Source organism: Sus scrofa, chromosome 9 (genome assembly GCF_054392235.1).
Source record: "Sus scrofa isolate SSC_HxYL_T2T_F1_AM1 chromosome 9, Sscrofa_HxYL_maternal_Yorkshire_Landrace_v2.0, whole genome shotgun sequence".
Classification (NCBI taxonomy): domain Eukaryota; kingdom Metazoa; phylum Chordata; class Mammalia; order Artiodactyla; family Suidae; genus Sus; species Sus scrofa.
In genome coordinates, this window is record NC_139391.1 from 87,670,735 (window position 1) to 87,693,491 (window position 22,757).

The following is a 22,757-nucleotide window of genomic DNA, read 5'->3' on the forward strand; positions in this document are numbered from 1 at the left end:
TTTGTCTTGGTACTGAAGGAAACATTTAGATTTCAATGGTCTTAAACTAGTGTTTAGTTTGATATCTCAGCTTGGAATCCCCTCCTCCTGTTGGCAAAGTACATTTTTACTCCACACCAATACATCTTGTGTATCTAGCTTGAAAGCAACATTTCTCCTCGTGGGATGCTGAAGACAGGTGCTGTTTTTCTCTGTCAGTGAAAAGAATGGTTCTAGTCTAGTCTACATCATGGAAAGGGCAGCTCCTGAATATATTCAGTTCCCAAGCCCTAGCTAGCAAAACTATTACATTTAGAATGGATAAGCAATAGGGTTCTACTGCACAGCACAGGGAACTATATCCAATCTCTTTGGATAGAAAATGAAGAAAGACAATATGAAAAAAATAATGTATATATGTGTATGACTGGGCCACTGTGCTGTAAAGCAGAAATTGCCACAACCCTGTAAATCAATTATACTTTAATAAAAATTTAGAAAATTAATTTTTTTTAAAAGACTCTAGGCCTAAAATTACCAGAAGCTTCCAAAGTATCAGTTCAAGCTTGCCATTTTGGCTTTCATTATTGTCTTCAGTTCTTTCATGTGAAAGTTGCTTGTTTTTGTAAACTTGCATAGCTATTTCTAAATTACTATGTATTCTATAATTTTCCTGTGGAGAGGTGCATTCAAGAGATGCTCATAAGAGTTAGCACGGTCCTCTGTAATGCCAAATACTTAAGATTTATTTTTTTAAAGATCATCCAGTAACATCCTCAGAGATATACAATAATAAACTTGGACTACTATAAGATAAACTCACATATTTAAGGATTATTAACTAGTTTATGAAAAATCTAATTTTATTCATGAGAGTCATTACTTTGTATTTTATTGTGTATTTTATTTTTATGTATTAATTATAAAGTAACACATTGAATAACAAATCACGGCAAACCTCCCTTCCATTTGATCTGGGAAACATAGAAACATATGTTTTCTATTTCTATGAAACATTTGGCTTTACATTTATTCACTTTTTAAAAAGTAAAGATAGATATTGCAAATAGAAAAAAGTTATATTCTATTTCCACAAGATTTTAAACATATATAAAAACAATATGAGCTATAACAACCTTGGCTATAGCTCTCTTCTTTAAAAACAGAAAATGTCTATAGCTCAATTTCAGAGTTTTGAAACTTAATGTGTCTGTCAGCTGTGGAATATTGAAAGCTTATCATTCACAACTAGGCTATTAAATTTTAGGATATATCTCTGGGTGTAGCACCTTATCATTAGCTGAGTCTGAGGGAAAGAGCAGAATATTAGTAGGAGAAACAACTCCTCTGCTTGAGATTTCACTATATAAAGCATTTACTTTCATTAGAATGATTTATGAGTGAAACTGGGAAAAGTTAGGTGCTTTTTAAAGGGCAGAATATGCATTTTCAAATTAGATAACTTGTGGTTCTCGTCACTAAAAATAATCCCAGAATATTAATCTCTTCTTTTTACTATGTGCATATGTAAAATTGAAGGTAGTTATGCTTAATATCCAAAATTTGAATAGAAACCCCTTTCTCAGTAATATTTTCTGATGCTCTACATCAAATTATTTTCTGCTTTTTATGTACTCATTGGGTAACTTATTTTTTTCTGTTATTACATTCTCTACAGATTTATGTCTTTCTTCCCCTCTAGACACCCTTGAAAATAATGAATACACTTTGTTCACCTTTTCCTCTTTTGTAGCATCTTCCAATTGTATGAACACAGTGAAAGCTCTTAATTGAATTAAAATACAATCTAATGTGGTTTCATAATGTAACCTCATATTCTTTGAGGGATTGCAAAAATACATCGAGCCATTTTCTAAGTTATTGTGCAATACCTGGAGTTGAAATAGAAGGCAGTGAATAATATTTGGTTTGTACCTCCTCTGAAATATATGTACTTCAAAGTAAGAGAAAACATAAAGCTCTTGACAGAAATGATACATTGAAAATAATCAATATACATTGACAATCCACATATTCTCCCAGGTATCTATGTTGCTATAGAGAGAATACATCCCATCTTTATCAGTATCATCATGCAAGAAATTTACATTTTAATAAACCAAAGAACACATGCTAAAGAGGCCTTTTCTTCATAGACAAAAAGCTATTCATTAAATGCACATATATAAACTCATATACACACAAATGCAAACACGATACACATAGCTTCTTTATGCAAATTTAGGCCTCTTGTCAGTCATTGAAGATTTAAAAGTTTGAGTGACTCTCAGAATCAGGATGAATAAAAGGCAAGTCCACTAGTAATGTATGTCCTGTGAGAAAATATATTGGGTACATGAGGATATTTTATTTCATTGGAAAAGAAAACATTAAAGCCTGTGAAAGAGTTAGAAATAATTAGAACTCTCACTCTCAGTATTCCAGTAGCCTGTTTGATCCTTATTAGATGAGTGAGTTCAATATTATCTAAAATTGACCCTAAACCATTTATTTAGAAGTCATATAAAACCTAGCATATCTAGTGATTTTATGAGTTCCTTAGGCTTAGCAAAGTCTTGAGTCTTGATTTCTCCTTTGGATCCTCACAATGATGTTGAACATCCAGATATGTTCTGCAAACTCTTCCTAGTTGGCATTTTCTACCTCAGATAAAATTCAGTATAATTTGGAGATTCAAACTAAGCTTCAAATGCTCACTTAAGATAACAATTTAATATATATTTCTATAAACAAGAGAAGAAGTGACAAAAATTTTTGAATAAATTTTTAAAATGTAGCAACAGAAAAATTAATTTTAGTCTAAAAATGTTCTTCTAAAGTTCTAATAGAGTATATGAAACCATTTCATACACCAAACCTCATTTTAAAGCTTACCTCTTTGGGGATTAGCAGAAATTTCACTTTTAATATGACATAATTATTTCTTCTAAGATAAATGTGTATTCCAGCCTCACATTTATAATCACAGTATAGCTAAACAAAATAATATATCCAAAATTATTCTCAAATGTAGCCATCCTCTAATAGAAATTTAAAATTGGACAGAGTAGGAGTCATCATGACTTAGCAGTAACAAACCTGACTAGTATCCACAAGGACATGGGTTCAATCCCTAGCCTCTCTCAGTGGGTTAAGGATCCAGCGTTTTCCTGAGCTGCAGTGTAGGTCACAGGTGCGGCTCAGCTCTGATGTTGCTGTGGCTGTGGTGTAGGCTGGCAGCTACAGTTCTGATTGGACCCCTAGCCTGGGAACTTCCATATGCCATGGATGCAGCCCCCCCAAAAAAAGACCATAAATAAATAAATAAATAAATCTGTACAGAATAGTGAGAAAGTCTAATAAATCAAGCCTAGAATTTTGTTGCTTATCTCCCACATGAATTTATCAATTTTTGCTATGGTTCTGTGAATAATTGTAAGAGATGTGTTGAAATATTCTTCCTTGACAGTGAATTTGTCTATTATACTTTGTAATTCTTTCAATTTTGCTATACATGTTTTCAGACTATTTTTATTCAGTATTTCAAAGTTTAGAATTGTTATCATCTTAGTATATCAAACACTTTATAAGTAGTGACTCTTTCTACATACGGTGATATTTTTAAATTAAAGTCTGTTTTATCTCACATTAATATTTGTTAACACAGTTTTTTTTATATTGGTATTTACCTGGGATATCTTTTAAATCCTTTTTTGTAGATTTTCATAAGGCTTTTTCATAGAATTATGTATCTAATATGAATATTTAGTCTATTTTAAATCATTCATTTTTTTAATCACTGAATTCCTTAATTTAGATTTCTGAAAAGCATTTTCTTACACAACAACAAAACATTATCACACCTGTGACAGATTAATTTTCCATCAATTTGAATAGGTCATGGTTTCCAGTTGTTTGGCCAATACTAATCTACCTATTGTAAAGGCATTTTTAAGATGTGACTCATTTTTATATGTGAATTTAAGTAAAGCAGAATAGCCTTCATGCAGTGAATGGGCCTTACCCAATTAAGGTAAGCCCTAAAGAGCATAGAGTGAGGCTTCCTTAATAAGGAGGAATTCTGCCTCAAGACTGTAACATAGAAATCTTAATTCACTTCCAGTCCATTGACCCCTCCTGCAAATTGAAACAGTAATATCTTGAAACAGTAATATCAACTCTTACCAATATGTGCAGCATGCCAACATTCTCTGTTATAGAAAAACATCTTAATTAGATTTAAGACAGAAACTTATCATAGCTAATGTTTAATACTTTTAATCACATCATGTCAGGATGCATATAATATATGCATCCAAATATTAGGTACCCAAATGGTTAGAGTGGTGATCAAATATTCTCTTTATGTCAAATTACATTTTTCCTCCTATAATCCAAAAATAATCCATATGGTGCTATGGTGTTATAAATGTCCTATTCCCTTTCATACTCCTAACATTTTTAACATATTAGCTTGACATTCTTCTATAAATTAAAACATTATCTATGATTAATTATCCTGAAATATAATTTTTAGGAAAATTACATTAATTATAATTCATAGGATAATGAAAATCATCCCTGTCATTACATTTTTATGTTTGTTTCACTGATATCTATGACTTTTTATTGCCTCTTCTAAGTTAATTGTTTTTTTCATTTTAACTACCCATATACTTATACTCTTTCTGGACTTGTACCCTATTTTTATTATTTTAATAATTAGTTAGTCTTGAATTTTATCAGCTGTAATTAATTCAAGACAGATATTGTCATAAGGCCCTTTCCAAACAATTCTGATGCTTTAGAACACTTTAATAGCATCACCTTGAATCCCAATTATCATGCTGTCTTTGTCTAATATTTTTGGTCTGTCTTCTATTATTGCTTTTGGAAACTATTATTTTATGCACTTATTGTATGTTTAGATTTATAGACTTATTTATGCCTTCATGTGCCATTTCATCTTGAGTTTCAGAACTCTTCCCTAAAATCATTTTATGTATACCTAAAGAATATCCTTTAAAAATTCCTTAAATCTGTTGTTCGTAAGCTCTTAGTGTTGTGTTTCTCTAAAGATGTATTTACTTTATCCTCTTTTTTGAAAATTAGTATTGTTAGATATGTACTCTAAGCTGTCAGTGATTTTCTCATAATGAAACTCATTACATTATTCTGCTGGCTACTAGCTACTCTTTCAGAGTGTGCTATTTATCTAAACATAACTCCTTTGAAGTTGATCCGTATTTTATTTCTAAACTGGCTTAAATTTCTTCTTTACATTGACATTTTATAGCTTTACTGAATTTCGTCTGGGGTGTTTTGTATTTTTTGTATTTTTTGTATTCTTGTCTTCAGTATCTATGGATTCTTATCTTTCACAAATTGTAGGAAATCATCTGGTATTTTTTCTTCACTTTTCCTCTTCTTTATTTTCTCTATTGTCTACTTTTGGTGCCCTGATTAAATATACATGGAACTTCATATCTCTTTAAAGTCTTCTTTTGCTTATTTACATGTTTCTCTGTACTGCTTTTTGGGTAATTTTTGCTCTGTATTCCTGATAACTTATTCTCTCTTCAGCTATATCTAATCTGTTCTTCAATACATTCATTGATGCCTCCTCCCCCAAATGTATTTCTTTTCCATTATTTCCATCTGATTAAATTTTTCAAATTTATCTTATTTTTTTATCATTTACTTTGATTTATGATTTTGTTATCTTTCAGCATTTCATATGTAATTATCTTATATTCTTATCTGATATTTCAGATCTATATTTGGGGACAGTGAGAGTTTAATATTGTTTGGTTCTGCTTAGTCTCACTAATACTGATTTTTCTTTGATTGTTTAGTGAATTTTTTTTATCAGTAGGAATCTTGAGAGTCTACCTTAGAGATAATTTCTCATGGAGCACATTTACATTTATTCTTCCAGGAACCATGAAGTATCTTTGGTCCTCTCAGTTTCACAACTTAATCTTGAAATTTCTAGTTTAACCCTGTTCCTCTTCCTATAATCAGGTTGCAGGTTTGTACTGAACAGGGCTTCAAGAGAAACTGACATCACATAAGCTCCTGTTCTTAATTATTTTATTTTCAACACATAACTTTCTCTGTGTCTTATTCTATGTGGGGAGAGGAGGCTCTTAAAATAATCTTGCCATCTATAAGCAACCCAGCAACACAATGGAACATATGCGTATATGTAGGGACGTTATTTTAGTAAGGAACAATTTGTATAATATCCATCTACCATGTTACTATTAGCCAAAACTAAACATTTTGATTAAAAATTGTTTGAATACTGCAATCTCAATATAATAAACTTTTGTATAAACTATTGATTTCCTCTAATATCTAAAATTGCTATAAATTATATTATACTATTAAATTGTGTATGTTTCCTGATATTTTAATAACTTTAACACTTCTCTGATGGAATTATTAATGAAAGAGTTATTTGTGTACAATTTAAAGTTATTAAAATTTGAAAAACCATACATAGTAAAGGCAAGTGATCATTAAATAGCTAAAGCTACATTGGCTCCTAAAAATTCACTCCTAATTTTTTTCACTAGCATCTGAATCTATGCTCATAAGCACAGCTTTTTAAGGGAAAAAAAAAAATTGCCATTGACTATGGAAACAAAAGCAATGAGCTCTTTTTATGGAAGCTCCCAAGGATGTAAACCTTCTGTATCACTCATTGTTTCACCCTTGAAATTGAGATGCAGTAAAGATATCTTTTCACTTATAGAAAACAATTGAGATATTTTTGGGATCTTTAGTTATTTTCAGTTCTGCCAAGTGAGTAAAAAAATGTTCTTTGTTTATGATAGAATTAGAGACCTGTGAAAGGAAGTGAGTGTGTCTCCACAATTCATTATAAGGGATAAAAAGAGAAGCAGTGTCAGTTTGGGTTCTATAATATTAATAGTCTGGCAATAAGATTAAGCAGTACTGATTTTTCTTAGTTAATTTTTGCACGGTGGATTTCTGACAGCGAAATCTTCTGGTCTTTGCTTTTATTTAGTTGCCATTTAACTGAAGTATCTGAAATCTTAAGTGTTATTATCAAGGAAAATCTTAAATCATGCACATTTGAACAGATTTATTTAAAGGAAGGTATTTGTACCTCTTGCTAGAGGTATTCCCAACTTGATAAATGGTGTTCAACAGATGACTAATGAAGGTTTTACAATAGAAATTAGCCTCTACACTATCTTTTGGATTCGGTTGCTCCAGTGAGACTCTTTCAATCTGCCTTATCCATTCAACTGGCTCCCTGGAGAAAGGTGGAAACAGGTGCTAGGGATCTTGTCATTAATTCATATCAGCAGTGTCAGTTAATTAAGTGAAAGTTCTTTAAAATAGCCTCTAAAGGCAAAGATGGCTAAGGGTCCAGAATGTTAAAATAATATACAGGCTTCTTCCCACCTCTCAAGTCAAATTTCTTTTTACTAATTATATTCCTTACAATTTTTTTTAAGTCTAAGGACTGAAATAAAAAATGTGGTCAATGTAATGGGGGGAAATTTGATACCTTTTAATCTACTTATGTATAGAATATTATGAAAACAATGCTTTCCAAAACAAATTCTACACATCATCCTTTCCACAGGTTGTGCCTAGATGAATTTTGGAAGAAAAAGAAGTTGTAAGCCAAAATCATATCAGACATACCAATTTATTAAATATTTCTTTGTTGTAGAACTTTACAAAGCCTAAAATATATTCCATATAATGTATATAATTTTGAATCACTGAAGTGGCTTCTTTATATTGTGCGTCATAGATATGATGTAAATATACATATGCATGCATATAACCATAGTATTATTTATTAAAATGCAATCTTTTTTTTTTTACTTTTTGGGACTTTTCAGCAATAGAATTTTATGGGACTTAAAACCCTGGATTGTTCTATTTTTGTCCAATACATATATTTTAACTCTTTGTTTTTGTTGATGCCTCCTGATTATTCTTCTGTGAATACCACACTAAAGGAATTGCAACATCTACTTTTCCCTAGGAGCATGACATGGGTACTTTTATTTTCTGATATGCATACTTGTCAAGACTAAACTGTCCAGTTTATTTTCGAATCTATTTTTCAAATCTTTATCTATTTGACATCAAAGCAAAAATAATAAACGGAAAAATTTCCTCTAGCATTTAATTGAATACTATGAAATTCCTTTGAAGGGTAACCCAGGGGCCTCTGTGCAAAACAGAAAGAGGCATTCCTTCCTCAAGACAGTACTTCCATCTGCTTAAATCTGGCATATACTGGAATGTGAAACTTCCTGCTGTCTTCTGAAAAAATCATCCTATGAAGTAAATCATACTATGTGAATGAGGCCCCAAGGGTTGTGCAGAGCACAATCTGCACATCTCTACACAGTGGCTCTGGAGTACAAATAAAAGCATTTTAAAGGTGCGTAATATTCTCCCCCAAACCATGTGTAAACCTATAGTCTCTTTAGATGGAGGACACTGAAGCACAAAGAAAAAACTACCTGATATTTCAAATTTGTCATTTTTAGTTTTTATAGTTATCATTAACAACCAGTCTCTTCCATCTATGAGCCTGATATTAGCATTACATTAAGAACACAAGTTTTTTTGTTTATTTGTTTACTTTTTAGGGCTGCACTCGTGAAATATGCAAGTTCCCAGGCTAGGGGTCGAATCATCAGAGCTACAACTGCCAGCCTAGCCATAGCCACAGCAACCCGGGATCAGAACCATGTCTATGACCTACACCGCAACTCAGGTCAACACCCGATCCTCGAGACACTAAGCGAGATGAGGTATCAAACCGAATCCTCTGTCATTTTCTTCACAAATGCTCATTCTCTAGAGTCTAGTAAAAGTAGGCTAAAATGTTATTAATCGCTTTCCTTATGACCTCCTTTTGTTTGGGGCCTGAGACTCATACAAATTTATATTCCTCTGGTCAATTTACATATGCAAAATTATACTTTATAAAAGTTTTTTTAAAGATGAATTTTTGCGATTTTTGATCATATACAACAAAAATTATTTTGAAATTGCTTTGTATTTCATTCAATACAGCACTCAATATGATCAGCTGGAATTTTCTGATTGAATTAACACATTGAGAAATGTTCACTAGCAATACTTTTAGACCATTTGCTACTGGTCTGGTTTAAATTAAGGATATAAAATACTGTTTTATTCCAGAACCATGTGGTATAGCTATTTTCTTTTTTTTTTTTTTTTTTTTTTGAGGGGTGGAGGAAGAAATTTCCACAGTAATTTCTGTTGTAAGTTTACCTTGAGTCATGCAGGCCGAAAGTATTACCATTTGTTCCTCTGAGTTGCCTGGTATCTGTGCTCCCTCTTCCATTCTGTTATTTGCAAGATTCTTATCTAATTTTTGGTTACATTTCTTTCTTTCCTCATGGAACTCTGAACTTCTAAAATGGGGAACTCTTTAATTTTTCATAGTACCTCCTTAGAGAGGGCATAAATGCATGCTGAATGGATCACTGAAGGGACAGCAGTTCAAGATCAAATCTCATCTTTAAAAGCAGAGTTCTGGGGAGTTCCCATCACAGTGTAGAAGAAATGAATCTAACTAGTATCCATGAGGATGTGGGTTCGATCCCTGGACTTACTCAGTGGGTCAGGGATCCAGTGTTGCCATGAGCTGTGGTGTAGATCACAGGTACAGCTCAGATCCTGCGTTTCTGTGGCTGTGACATAGGTCAGCAGCTGTAGCTACAATTCGACCCCTAGCCTGGTAACCTCCATATGCCAAGGGTGCAGCCCTAAAAAGCAAATAAATAAATAATAAAAGCAGAGTTCTGGATGTTTTTTAAGAATCCAGAGAAAGCATCCCTAACCTCAACTGACCTATCCCATTCTGTACCCTTAAGTCCTCTTAAGATGTTTTATGTTTCTCTTCTATAAAATATTCTACACATTACCTTTGTGAGGTCTCTGAAGTGAAATTAAGAAAAAATTATTAATACAAATTCTGTCTTTGACAAACAGGAACACTACAAAGAAATGCATTTTATTTTGTTTGGTTGGCTTTACAAAAGCCGCTGATGGAATTTTTTGAGATACTCATGTGAAAAATCTGTTGAGTAATTTGAAATAAATCTGGAGAAATACTTCATAATTGTGTTAAGCAAAAGGATTTTGTTCTGTTTAAAATTATTCAGTAGTTGAGAAATTCAATAGCATTTACCCAGGCCATCATCTGATCTCTTCTCAAATTTTTGAAAATGAGGTTTTCATGTTGCAACACTAATAACTGCTTATTTAAAACAGACGATTAAAAATAACTAAGTCCTTCACCTTCTCCTTTCTTATCGTTGGTATGGAATCTCTTTGATGATTTACATTTCAGACAGCTATTGATTCTTGTCCTCTGACTTCACCCTATAAAGGCTACTCTATTTTCACTCAAGTGTCATAGGCATTGGGTCAGCACAAGGATGAGACAAATAAACCAAAATGACTTTTGTTTAAGAAAACAAAACAAGAGCATATTCAAAGCATCCCCAGTTTCCTATAACATATTTTTTGTGGTACAAATAATGAAACTGCAAAATCCAGATTCATGTCCTGCTACTTCCTTTTATACTTCTAGGACACCTATATAATTAAATATTTTATGCTCTCTTTAGGTCTTGAAGTTGTTGTTTATTCTTAAGTGTTGTTTGTGGAGGGTGTATTCTGAGGACCAATAAAAACAGTCATAAATTCCTAGCATTTCAGAGAAAATAATACAGGTTTTATGGAGTAAGATAAATCAGTTTCTAAAATTTCTTTTTAAAAAAAGTTTTAATGTGATTATTATACATTTATACATGTTAAGATTTGACCTGTCGATTAAGTGGGATCCAAAGCCAGGGGCTCAGTACCCAGGTGTCATGGTCAAGCAATTTAACTCATGCCAGAAAACTAGCAGCTCTTTTGCTGAAAAGTATGCAGTCTCTTTGAAGGAAGGAAATGTACTTAAATAATTAAATGTGCTTTTGTGGAGTGCCTACAAGAAGGTCATAACACTGCTTAGGAAGAAGGAAAACATTAGCTAAGTAACACCAAGTGGATTGACTAAGAGAGAAATCTGTAAGAAAAGTAAAAGACTTCTGTCTTCCACAGAAAACCCATGTACCTATCAGATTAAAATGCAGCCTTATTATTTTACTTTATTAAATACTAATTGAATCATTGTGGCAGTGGTAGTCAGAAGAATTGTCCCCAAAAGATATCCACATTCTAAATCCTAGAACCTGTGACTATGGTACCTTACAGGGCAAAGGAGAATTAAGGTTACAGGTGAATTGAGGTTGTTAATCCGCTGATCTTGAGATGGAGAGAGCGTATCCCAAGTTACTCAGGTGGGATCATTGTAATCACAAGGGTCTCCGTAAACACAGGAAGAAGGCAGGAGAGTGAGAACCACAGAAATGGCTGCAAGAAAGACTCATTCTGTGCTTTCTAGCTTTGGCAATGGAGAAATAGTGTCATGAGCCAAGGAGTGCAGGCAGCCTCTACAAAGTGGGAAAAGCTAGAAAAAAGATTTCCCCCCAAGAACCTCCAGAAAGGAACAGAGCCCTGGCAACACCTGGATTTTAGCCTGGCGAAACTTGTTTTAGACTTCTGATCTTCAGAACGGTAAGATGATAAATTTTTGTTGTTCTAAAACCCGAAGTTAATGGCAGCTTGTTATAGCAGCAATAGGAAGCAAATATAATGTCTAATAGCAAAATATCAGAAGAGACATAGAGTAAGCCAGTCAAGGATAAATGAAATTAAATTATTCTCAATGAAATGTGCCATTATTCAGTGAATCTTTTTCTTTTCCTTGGTTTGATTAGAGAGATCACTGAAGAGAGTGAGGAGCAAAGTTGCTCCAACAACTTGGCTATGTGATGCCAGTATCTGGATCACACAAATAACTGAGAAGCTAACTCAAGTGTCCTTTATCTTCGGGATTTAAAAAAGGTTTCTAGAGTCAATACTTTTTTTCAGATATGCCAGTACATTTTAAATTTCATTACTTGATGTATAACAGGTGGGCAAGAAAGGCTTTAAAATGTTATGAACATGGACGAGTATGATGCTACTTTTGAAGAGAAAATAATTGTTTTATAGATAAATTCTTCGTGCATAGTATTTGCAAGTGTTTTGAAAATGATGTAAAAGCTTTCATTGTTGAGTCACAACCATGTCGTATACCTTCAGAACTGAGTAACTAAGACATATGTCTAGTGTGAAATTCGAAAATTACAGGAACTGAGGTTGTTAATCCGCTGATCCACTGTGGTGTAGTGGATTAAGAATCTGACTGCAGTAGCTCAGGATGCTGTGGAGTTGCAGCTTAGATCTCTGGGGCAGTGAGTTAAAGAATCTAGTGTTGCAGCAGCTGCTGAGTAGGTCACAGCTGAGGCTCAGATTCAATCCCTGGTCCAGGAACTTCCACATAGTGTTGGTGCAGCCTTTAAAAAATAAAAAAGAGAAAATATGGTTTTCTCTGAATCTTTATAAAGTTTCATAAATAAAAAAGGAAAACATCCTTTAATTTCAGTGGCTTGAAGACTTATCTGTTGACTCAATTGGAACAGGTAAAAACAGCAGAAATAGCCAAAGCAAGAGACACACCTCCTCTTGAAGGCCTTTGCATTTTTTATTGTGTTTTTTCCAGATTAAAATCCACCCCAGCCCCAAGTAGTTTAGACTGCAATTGTTTTCATGTCTTTAGTAAGAAGTGAAGCTTTTGCTATTGATGCTTTCTAAAAGTTCAGGGTCCTACTGTGACTTTCCATATCCCCTTTCCCAGCTTTAATTCTTTTTAGCACTTAGTACTAACATATATTCATTTTTTGTTTATTGTTTTTTTGTGCCCACCCTACATTCTGACTGTTTGCTCTGCTCACCAAGGACAGTAATGTGACATTCAAAGTGATGCAATACAGCTGACTTTACCTAGTATCATGCTTATTTGGTCTTTAGGGAAAGAAAAAAAAAAAGTATAGGATAGGCAAATCACCAGGTACACCAACTTTCAAGAAAAGATCTCTTGACTCCTAGGCTATTTTCAAATGCCTTGTCATTCTCCACTTAGCATGTAAAGTGCCGCTAGAGATGATACTGAATGGATGTGAACTACCTAAACTTAGGGAAGCCACGGGCTCAGTGCCCTTTTCAGCTTTTATACTTTGTTAACCCTGTCCTCTCGAGGGGCATGTTAATTCCCATTCTCTAGGGAAGCAGTAGAGAGCAACTAGAGATTATTAAATAAACCTGATCTTTATGGTGAGGTTCAAATTGGGTGTTAATATGTAGCATTTACCTTAGACGGTGTTTACTTCTAAAGATTCCCTGACTTAATGTTGCAAGACAGGTTACACCAAAGGTCATGTTCTGAGAATAGAAGACCATAGCTTCCAACACGTACTCTGTCTTATTGACTGGAGAAGCTAAGAACCTCAAACTCTATGGGCATTGCATATTGGCAGTTCATCATTAGCAGAAATACATATTTACATGAAAGACTGTATAGAAAGACCTATAATTGACCCATTGGACCTTTCACAGAAATCCATCCCAATTTACTTAACAAAGGAGAATAAGTTTGAAGTATATTTATGTTAAAAGTTTTGGGTTTTCTTTCTTTTCTTTTTTTTTTTTTTTTTTTTTTTGTCCTTATTTAGGGCCACACCCACAGCACATGGAGATTCCCAGGCTAGGGGTCAAATTGGAGTTATAGCTGCTGGCCTACAGCACAGCTCACAGCAACACCAGATGGTTAACCCACTGAGCAAGGCCAGGGATTGAACCTGCATCCTCATGGATGCTAGTCAGATTCATTTCCACTGAGCCACGACGGGCTCTAAGTGTTAAGTAATTTTTTTTAAAAATTGTTTTTGTTTTGTTTTTACCTTCAGTAAAGAATTTAGTAAAATGTTTATCATAGAAATTAAATTATCTTCAGGATTACAAAACTTGCCAAACTTTCATGTATTTATTTCATGTATTTTACAAGTTTTCCAACTATTAGTTATAATGGATTTTTCCCTGCTTTTATAAACGCTATTCTCAACCTAAGTCTCACTTTGAAAAGAAAATTCTAAATGTTCTTTACTCTCTTCCCTTGTTCTGGATACACAGGAAGCTTTCATTTCTCATGTCCTTTAACAATAATTTGGTTGGTGTGTAACTGTGTTTGGCAAATGTGAGGGGACATCTGTCACATTAAGTCCAACACAATTAAGAGTGTGTATTCTTTCTGCATGCTCTTTCCTGTGCATGTTATTGAAAGTGAGGGATCTTGCAATGGCAGGGTTGCAAACTGAGCATCCTGGGTTTCTGGACTCTTATTGGAGGAAAGGTGGAAAGCTGTGTATTCATCTCATTGGTCATTGAAAGACACTGATGTTGTCATTTGTATGTTTTGGCAATTGTGTTAATTACTCTGATGAACAGAATAGCACAGGGACCAGTAGAGTTTTCAGAGAGAAAAGAGATGTCATTGAATATCCAAAGAGGCATTTGAAGGATTTCAACATTATTAATCACACTTAATATAACTATGGAATCATTATGGGCATGGAAATAAGTTTTTAAAATAATTTTTAATGAAAATAAATGTAAATTTCTTACATACAGTATAACTATATTAACTAATTGTCACTAAGTGTACACTTACTATATAATATGCATTATGTAACTAACAAGAATCTACATCAGTAAATATGAAATCATTGCTTCATAAAATCTCTAGAACCACAGCATTTCATAGAGAATATTAAATTAAATCATGATGAATAACTTAGCCAAGGAATTCCTGTCATGGCTCAGCAGATTAAGAACTCGATTAGTATCCATGAGGATACAGGCTCAATCCCTGGCCTCACTCAGTGGGTGAAGGCTCCAGCGTTGCCACAAGCTGTGGTGTAGGTTTTTAGATGAGGCTTGGATCTTGCGTTGCGGTGGTTGTGGCATCAGCAGCTGCAGCTCTGATTCGACCCCTAGCACCTAGCCTGGAAACTTCTATATGCCGCAGATGCAGCCCTAAAAAGAAGAAAAAAATTAGCCAAGATCACAAAAATTGGAGTGCTAGATCTATGGTACTAATTTAAGTATAGTTACAAAATCCTCACTTTCTTAAATAAGCTGTACTGTTTTTAACCACAAATATGCATACATACACAATTGAAGGGGATACTACTCGATTACAAATTCAGTGTAGCAGGGATCACCTTTTCTCATCAGGTGCGTTATGTTTATATATTGAAATAAATTTTTTTTGTCTTTTTTTTTTAGGGCCATATCCATGGCATATGGAGGTTCCCAGGCTAGGGGTCAAATCAGAACTGTAGCTGCTAGCCTATACCACAGCCACAACAATGCCAGACCCTTCACCCACTAAGTGACGCCAGGGATCGAACCTGTATCCTCATAGATACTAGTCAGATTTGTTTCCACTGAGCCAAGATGGGAACTCCTATTGAAATAAATTTTTAAGTGGCGATATTAGTAATGTGAGAATATATGAATTCTAGAGGATTTTCATGTTGACTTTTGCTATTACTTTATCATTATGCACTCACATAATTATGGAAAAAATTGATACAACTTTTATATGGAGCAAGAAACCTACTTTCTGACTGGGTTGAGGCAGATTGCATCATGTTGCTAAAATGACTTCTCACCAATTGTCGTGAATTGTCTCATAATGGAGTGTAATGGTAAAGTGGAATAGGTAAATGGACACCCATCACAGTGCCTTCAAAATCTATGTTGTTTGGATTTTTATTTTGTAGGTAAGGCTTTACAAACTATGATATGTGGGTTGGCCTCCTGTTTCATAATTAAAATTTTACTGGAACACAGACACCCTGGCATGTAGGTGTCATCCAAGTCGCTATTGGGCAACAGCAGGAAAGTTGAGCACAAATGACGAAGACCTTGTGGCTCACAAGTCTGAGACCTTTTATTATCTGGACCTTTACGAAAGTTTGTCAACCTTGCTGTAAAGAGAATTTCTGTAAAGTTACTGGCAGAGTGATGGTAAAATAAGAACTGAGCCTCAAAGAGCGAACTTGGAGTTCCTGTAGTGGCTCAGTAGTTAACAAACCAGATTTGTATCCATGAGGATGAGGGATGATCCCTGGCCTTGCTCAGTGGGTTAAGGATCTGGCATTGCCATGAACTTGTGTTGTGGTTGCAGATGTGACTCGGATTCCACATTACTGTGGCTGTGGTGTAGGCCAGCAGCTGTAGCTCTGATTTGACTCCTAGCCTGGGAACTTCCATATGCCATGGGTACGGCCATAAAAAGACAAAAAAAAAAAAAGTTTTAATTAAAATAAAATTAAAAAGCAAACTTGAGGGGAGTCCTGTTGTGCCTCAGTAGTAATGAACCTGACTAGGATTCATGAGGATGTGAGTTTGATCCCTGGCCTAGCTCAGTGGGTCGGGGATCCAGCATTACTGTGAGCTGTGGTGTAGGCCAGCATTGCTGTGAGCTGTGGTATAGGTCAGAGACACAGCTTGGATCCTGAATTGCTGTGGCTGTAGTGTAGGACGGCAGCAACAGCTCTAATTAGACCCCTAGCCTGGGAACTTCTATATGCCATGAATTTGGCCTAAAAAAGACCAAAAAAAAAAAAAAAAAAGCAAACTTGGGGAATCCTGTGAGCAGTGGAAGAAAATAGGGAATAATTGAAGTCTAGTGAGATAAAAGTCCAGGGGAGAGGTGATGGAAGGCCTGATCTCTGCATGGAAAAGAAACTAGTAAAAAGAAAACAACTTGATAGAGTTATTGGGGCTGGGGTGTAGCTGGTCACTCAGCTTCTCCTCTGAAGGGCAGATGGACTTATGAGTCACAGCACACCAAGTCCAGGTCCAACACCTCACCAGCCAGTCCTTACACGATCACCCTTCAGATGCCACTTCTTGCTTGCTTCATGCTCTGGGTGTGCAGGGTCACAAGCTTCTTGCCGTGCAGCAGGGCTATGACTGAAGTGCCCTAGTATGCTTTGCTTTCTTCAGTTAGCTCTTCCCCAGTAAGACAGCCTTGTTCCTCGAAATGTTCCCAGCACCTCAGCATTTAAATGTGTGTGTCTGTCTGTCTCTGTCTTTCTCGATGTTTCTGTCTGCCTATCTCTCCTTTGCAGTCTCTCACACTATCTCTCTCTCCTCATGTCTCCCTATGCTGAGGGCTTTCACATTTATATGTCTAGTCAGATAATTCTGCTAATACCCATACTCCTTAATCCAAGTACTTACTTGACAGCATTACCTACATGCAGTTTTGTGCTGTGGCAATTCAGCTAAACTAGTAGTATGCCTCTCAGAATTCCCTTACCAGTGTGATTCTGAGTTAGGATTGACTCCAAGAGAAACTGTGAGATGTGAAGGTGGAGATGAATCAGTAGCCTTCTCACAGAAGTCAGTGTATGTTGTCATTGCTGTTGCATTTTGTGCATATAGCCCTGGTTCCTCTTGTTTGCCTGCAGCCAACACCAGGGCCACAGAAGTGGCCCTCCTACCTGCACCAGTCATTACCACCTTTAGTCACCAAGTCCTGGGCAGGCAGCTGGGCACTGCCATGTGGAAAACTGCAGCTCCTTTTGCAGGTGACCTGGGTTGGAAGTATTGAGAGACAAACTTGGCTTCCAGTATGTTCTCAAGTGTACCCCTTCTAAGGGATTTCACTTTGTCCTTGCTCTCCCTTAGCTCTAGAATTTCTTCCCAGCTGCTAGCACCAAAGACCAATGGAGATTTTAGACCCACCACCAGATGCAAAGGCAGTGTCCTTGGAGAGATTCCTTATTAGCATCCACAGTTTTATAAGGTCAAGTGTTACAAGTTCTTATAATAAGCCCCTTGATCATACATCACTCATAGCAGTTCTTTCTGGCTTGAACCCTAAAGTATATTCTCAGCTTTGTATTTCTTAAAAAAGCTATCACCACTTGATGTAGTAAATACTAAATAGTCTGTTTTCTGACTACCTCCAGTAGAAGCTAAGCTCCATGGGGGGTACAGAGTTGTTATATTCATGGTAGCATCTATAGCATGAATAATTGTGCCTGACCTATAGTAAGCATTAGATACATACTTTTTTTAAAGAATAAATGAAAGGATATATAATAACTGTATATTCTGCAAGTGATTGTTTGTTAATCAGAATATCAATATTTTAAGAGTAGCAAACCAGGACTAAGTCAAATGCTTGAAATATGGTTTCGAAATACTAAATGAATATAAGCCAATCCAGGCATAAAAGAAGAAAGGGATTTTTTTCTCTGCTAACAAGTTAAATAATGAAGAGTCCAAATCTGTACATTACCAGATGCTTGTCATGACAACTGGGAAGGTTATTTTCTGAATGTGCAACCTGCATAGTTTTGTCAACTGCTAAAGACTAATCAACACTGGTTCACAGTCAGTAACTGAAATCGCTAGATAGGAAAAGAGGCTGACAATTATGCAGTTATGTTTCCCTTCAGGAATATTCTATAGGTACAAACAGACATTTGGCAAAAAGAGTTGAACTAGAAATGGGACAAACATTACAGGCATATAATTTTTTCTTTTATGTAGAACTATGGGTTCTGCCTGACGTGTTTGTTTTGTGAGATAAATCCTCTTCTCAAAGAAGCAATTGTGTTATTAATTAAACAAAGGAAGAGGCAACTGAGGTGGGATCATGCTAAGCCAAAGTTAAGTGAGTCTGAGCTCTCATACAGCAAACTTTCCCAGTGGTTACCTAAGCTCCAACTACTTTAGTGCATCTGAGGAAATGTGCTCCAAGATTTGTGTTCATGTTGGCAAAGAAATGAACTAATTTTAATTCTCAATGCCTAGATCTAGCATCAATCCAGAAACTGCAGCTAAACTTATCCAAGTGTACTGCCCAGCCAACAATTCCATTAAAAACATTACATGAAAAGATAGCAGCTGACAGGTGTAAATAGTAAAAGTAAAATTTAGAAAAAAATTATTCTTACTTTTGAAAATGTTCAAGTCTGTTAAAAGTTCTGATTCTAGAAGATCATAAAAGGACTCAGAAGATATGTTTTCTCTGGTTGCCTAGCTGGCTACAAAAAGTAGATTACATCCTGCCACTTCTGCCAAAGTAAATACTATTAAAATACTATGTTCTCCAGCTGCCAGTCAGAACCAAAGGTACATAAAAATAAGGTGTTTTTTTGTATATGTACATTCCCACCATAGAACTCACATTAAATGTTGCAATGCTGGAGATAGTTTTAGCAAAGTTTTTATTTTAAGCTAGTTTTCTCACATCCTCCTTCTCACTCATAATATGTAAAATATCATTGACCTAAAATGAAAGTCCTCAGCAGTCTATTAGAAATGATTTTTTCAGCCTAAGACTAAATATTCAAGTTTTTTAAATCACTGTTATATTAAAGGTAAATTAATTGCTGATTTTGGAAATGATGAGAGACTTAAAAATCTCAATTTTCATAGAGAAGATGCCTCAAAGAAGAGAATGCATGCTGGGAACAGGAAAAGATCCAACTGATGTTCTGCTGGAAAGAGGGGTATGAGTCAAGCAGATTTTGAGTGAGGGAGAAAAGATTCATGCACTGCAATTTGGTGCTGGAAAGAAGCCCCAATTCACACATCACTAGCTGAAGTGATTTTTTTTTCCCGCTAGATAGCTAGATTTTAAAGGTATATTTTAAATTCTAACTAAAAAGAATTTTTAAAACTTTTAGTGTGGTTGCCTTGTGACCCAAGGTGTTAGTATTGTTTAAAAAAAAAAAACAACAAACAAACAACAAAAAAACCCCACAAAATCTATGTCTTTTATTGCTATCTTTTCTATGTGTCTTTATTGCTATCTTTTGTATTATGCCAGAACTTGAATTTGCCAATAGAGGGCAATAGTCAAACTAAGATAGACTGCATCTATCATTTTTGCAACTTCTAATGAGGTAAAAGGACACATAGAATCCTCATCTGCTTTTATGGATATTGCTGTGTAATTGCAGTGTAATTATGGCACACACAGCTTTAGAAAATTATCCTTCAAGAAAACAGCTGGTTCTCTTTAACAAACCAGGATGAAATCTTGTCAATTAAAAAAAAAAATCCAAAGAAAATTTTCCAAAAATATATGCTGATAATAAACAAGCAACAAAAAATGAGATAAGATAAAAATTTTAAATGGATAAATCAGAGCTGCTGATATGAAAAATAAGACAAACATACAAACATAAGAAAATTATGAAGGTAGGAGGTACTTCTGATGTATTGTTTTATGTCATAGTGTAAACAGACTTCTTGGAAAGATTTCAAATATGTTTTTTTCATTTTTCTCTTTTAATTTATTTGTGTAATTATGTAAATGCATGGGTATATCCACTCTATATTTGAGACGTGCGCACACAAACACAGATCTAGAGAGCTGTAAGAGTTTTTATAACCAGTACTCCAGAAAAATTACAAAACAATTAACATTGGGAATTTGACACTGTAAATTTGCAGGTTTATTAAACCTTTAGATATGCCAACAATCCAATATGTGAGTACTGCCTATAAAAACTTCAAATGCAAAAACTAGAAGGTACTAAATAGGTCATTAAGAGAATGATTACCCAAAATTCACTTTGACATATGGTTTATTTCAATGTTACCTTAAAAATCATTTAGAGCAACATAGAGATAATTGGATTTATAAAAAAGATAAAATTTACAAAGCCAGAAACGTAATTGTTGTTGAAGCATAAATACTATTAAAATGTTCTCATTCTCTACATAATGAGATATTTTCAAGAGATCATATAAATCTCTCTAATATAAGCATGAAAAATAAAAATTAGTGCCGTCTTTACTCAGAATGGCATATCATGACAGTATCATAGCTTTGTAGGCAAGTATCCCTTCTGAACCTTACATTTAGAAAGGATTTTAATTAACACATAGAGATGAGGGTACATTTTTTACAGAGTTGGACACTGTGTGTTTCCAAACTTGAAAACTAAATATAATATAGATGATATTAAAAAACAAATGTATTATATACATGTGTGTACTTTATATATCTATATGCATATGTTTGAAACAGAGCAAATAAGATTTTTTTGTTTTTATTAATTATGCAAAGTATGTTAAATATCTAGCAATAATACTATTAGTTCTCAAAGTGTGGTCCCTGGACCATTATAAACAGTATTTCCTAAGCACTTGCTAGTTTCTAGTCTGGTTCCATCTTAAACCTATTGAGTCACTTATTCTGGGATTTGGCTTTAGCAGTGTGTGTTTAAACAAAGTTCTAGGTGATTCTGATGTTCATTAAAGGTTAAGAACCACGTCTCTTGGTAAATGTAAGTTATTTTCATGACTATAATAATTTGGACAGTATAAAACACAGAAGATCTCCTACCTCTAAACTTATTTTTAAACAAATTCTGCACTAAAATATATTTAACCTAGGTATAATTAGGATACTTTTGTCAGATAGATTGAACCTTTTAAAAACGAAACATGTAATTGAATCTTACAGAAACCTTCTTAAATGACTTGTGGAATTTCAGTCTTAGGAGTTCCTAAATAACATCTAATCCAAACAGAATATTGAAAAACTAGGAACCAAAAAGATTAAAAATATTTGCCAAATATCAAAAGGCAATTTGACAATGAACTTGATGTGAAAAACAAATCTTTTAATTTCTGTATTAAATTTTAATCACACTAGATTGTAGGTTAGGGTTTTCAACTAATTTTCCATATCAGTGATAGGATAGTAGCCAAACAACTCATGAAAGATATTTGATCAACTCAACACCTTTAGCAATGGTGCAACGTCATAAGTTATTTCTCAGCAGTAGAAAACAAAATATGCTTAACCATCAGCTATGGTCCTCTTTTGGTTATGTGGTTGGTGATCTCTTCTAAGAATTATTCTCGGGCCCTTCCAGGAGATGTTTCTGTCATTGTAGCCAACCAGGATAGTATGAAATTTAAGTATACTTACAGATTTTCTCAATGATGAACACATCCTTCTGAATCATTTGTAATTATATTATTTATCTCTGGTTGCTGATCTGTATCCCTGCTGTAAAGCTGTTGAATTCAAGGATTAGTCTGTGTATTGTGGTTTTTTGTTTGTTTGTTGTTTTTGGAGGGGGTGTTGTGTTTCCTGTCCTCAGAGCCAAGTATAGGAACTGGCACGTGATAGGTGCCCAACACTGGTGTCAAATGAATAAAATGATTGAATAGAAACTGAGTAATAGATATTCACTTTTACAGCATTAATTCTGACAAAAAGATAATGCTTTTCATATAAATTTGCACATACTTGTACTAAGGTAATAAAAGGATAAAATTTGTACCTATTATTATAACTTTTTAACAAAATTTTCTCAATGCTTCTGACTGTATCCACTGTTCAAAAAAGTTCATTGCAATTATCAATGAAATCAATGTTGCTCTGGGCCACATAAGCTTTATGGGAAATCAGGACCACAATGCTAAGAGTTAAAATAGTTAGCTCCTAACTTCCAATTTCTAGCCACTGATTTCTAGGTGTCTTTTGTGTGTGTTCATGAAATAGTCCTCCAGAATACCATATAATGCCCAATAGTCATATCTTCTGCCCTGATTTCTAACATACAGGATCCTATATATTCACAACATGGCTACAAAGGCCGCAGAATCAGATAACTGAAACCACAAAGGAATTTTGCCCACATTCTCCTCAGATCCATCTGAAAGCAGCCCATGTCAAACTCTTCATTGTCCTATTGAAT

The 22,757-nt window shown here is 34.5% G+C and overlaps 1 long non-coding RNA gene across 2 annotated transcripts in view; it reads left to right on the top strand.

Annotated features, from left to right (window-relative positions):
* The first annotated feature begins 11,084 nt into the window (after positions 1-11,084).
* The window catches only part of LOC110255478 (uncharacterized), a 165,231-nt gene continuing 153,558 nt past the window's right edge, over positions 11,085-22,757 (top strand). Inside the window, exon 1 of one of the 2 annotated variants that reach the window (XR_014815892.1) lies at positions 11,085-11,640. This is a non-coding gene — a long non-coding RNA (uncharacterized LOC110255478). The remainder of the gene's footprint in view (positions 11,641-22,757) is intronic. The other variant, XR_014815893.1, reaches the window with a different exon arrangement.